This window comes from Mirounga angustirostris, unplaced genomic scaffold (assembly GCF_029215605.1).
Source record: "Mirounga angustirostris isolate CCGP_5_RB_7025 unplaced genomic scaffold, mMirAng1.0.hap1 SCAF_2, whole genome shotgun sequence".
NCBI lineage: Eukaryota > Metazoa > Chordata > Mammalia > Carnivora > Phocidae > Mirounga > Mirounga angustirostris.
In genome coordinates, this window is record NW_026991710.1 from 76,402,881 (window position 1) to 76,405,243 (window position 2,363).

General features: G+C 48.0%; 1 pseudogene; it reads right to left on the bottom strand.

Moving 5' to 3' along the window:
- Positions 1 to 762: 762 nt before the first annotated feature.
- LOC123841139 (large ribosomal subunit protein eL20-like) lies at positions 763 to 1,307 on the bottom strand (annotated as a pseudogene).
- Positions 1,308 to 2,363: the final 1,056 nt, after the last annotated feature.

Genomic DNA, 2,363 nt, shown 5'->3' on the forward strand with positions numbered 1-2,363 from the left:
CCTGTGCCGTTTTATGGGAGCATTTAGGCCACTCACGTTGAGAGTGATTATTGAAATATATGAATTTATTGTCATCATGTTGCCTGTGAAGTCCTTGTTTCTAATGATTGTCCCTGTAAATTTCTGTTGTATATCACTCTTGGGGTCTTTCTCCTTTTATAGAACCCCCCTTAATATTTCTTGCAGAGCTGGCTTAGTGGTCACATATTCTTTCATTTTCTGCCAGTCTTGGAAGCTCTGCATCTCTCCATACATTCTAAATGAGAGCTTTGCCGAATAAAGTATTCTTGGCTGTGTGTTCTTCTCGTTTAGGACCCTGAATATGTCTTGCCAGCCCTTTCTGGTTTGCCCGGTCTCTGTGGATAGGTCTGACTTTATTCTGATGTTCCTCCCTCTGTAAATAAGGAATCTCTTCCCCCTAATTGCCTTTAAGATGGTTTCTTTGGTTCTAAGATTTGCAAGTTTTACTATTACATGCTGGGGTGTTGTCCTGTTTTCCTTGATCTTGGGAGGGGTCCTCTCTGCCTCTAGGACATGAAAGCTTGTTTCATTCCCCAGACTAGGGAAGTTCTCAGCTACAATTTGCTCAAATATATCTTCTAGTCCTCTCTCTTTCTCCACCCCCTCAGGGATCCCAATAATTCTGCCATTGGAATGTTTCATGGTGTCACTTATTTCTCTGATTCTATTTTCATGGATTTTTTTTTTTTTTTTTTTTTTTTTTGGTTTTCCCAGAGAGTTTATTTGGGCAGACCTGAGATAGGGAGGCTCTGCATCTAAAAGAAGGTGTTGGGCCTCTTGGTGGTGAAGTGTGGCTTGTGCTGGTGATGCAGGACCTGGTGGGGCAGTAGGAACTTGATCTTGGAGTCGTGGAACTGCTTGATGGCTGGTCGGTGGGACTTGCTGGCTGTAATCTCCTCCACCTTCATGATCTGGGTTGAGTGGACCCAGGCACGGTGTCGGGCACCCATATCTCGGTAGCACTGGGTGATGGCATCCACAGTGGTCAGGTCCTGGTACTCCCGGTACATGTTGTGGGTGCCGTTGCACGAGTCATAGCACAGCCAGATGCTGAAGTTCTTCACCTGCAAGGGGGATTTCTTGAAAACCTGTCCACAGTAGACAATTTCCCTGAAAACTTCATCTTTTTCAGCTGAGACACAAAGTACCAGAAGTGGGACTTGGCGATGACATGATTAGGTGCAAAGATTCACTCACATGCGATACAGGGGCGGAGTGTGACATTTGGGGGTGGGCAGGCAGCGCCCCACCACTTTGTACTCTCGCAGTGTGCCCGAGGCCTTCATGGTGCACTCTCCGCTCTTGCCGCCACAAAAGAAAGGCTATATTTATGGATTTTGAGTTGTTTTTCCCTGGCCTCCTCTTTTCCCTTCTTGTCCATTAATTGGTCTTCTAGATCACTAATTCATTCTTCTGCCTCGCTTACCCTAGCTGTTAGATTATCTAGATTAGATTGGATATCACTGATAACATTTTTAAGTTCTGCCAATTCAGCTTTCATTTCTGCCCTTAGAGACTCTATGTTGCCATTAATCAATTTCTCCATTCTAGCCATTGTCTTCACAATTGCTACCCTGAATTCTATCTCCGGCATCTTGGTTATATCTGAATCCATTTGTAAACCTGTGGCATAAGTCATAATCTCTGAGTCTTTCCTATTTTGGGGGTTCCTCCTCCTAGTCATTCTGTTGAGGGGTGGTTGAGGGAATGTATAGAGTCCAAATTATTGACCACAACCCAAGCAAGATGCACCTGTTTATAGGGACCTTAGGGTTGCTGGCCTCTTGTTCTCCCAGCCTGTCTTCTGGGGAAGGGGCCTCCTGCCCTGTTACTCAGGCAACCCTGTTTGGGCAGAGTTGCCCTGCCCTCTGTGGCGGGGGATGGGCTCAGTGAAAACCGGTTTTTGGGGGCTTTTGTTCTCTGGCAGCTTTCCCTGGAGGCTTTCCGCGTGTCTCTTCTGAGAGTCAGAGCAGAAGAGATTGTTTCCAAACCTCTGCCTCAGAGCAGAGAGATCGCAGTCTGTTCTTCAGTGAGCTCTCCAGGCCACAATATCTCTGTTTCTGTCTGTGTTGCTATAAACTGCAGCGTCCTGGGTTGTGTGCCCTTCAGCAGCGCTCCCAGTCTTTGCCTCCAGGTCAGGGCACGTCCCTGCCCTTTGTACTTCTAAAACCACCAGCTGCCCCCAGTTCGCATGCGCCGTCCCACCGCTCTGGGTTTCTGTCTGGGGGGCTGCCCTAAAGTCCTTTCCCCTCGCTACCTTCTGCAACTCTGTGCCCCATCCCCAGCACAGGAGGCTATCGCTCATGGGCGGTGTAGGATCCCGACAGCTGGCTCCCTCCCCC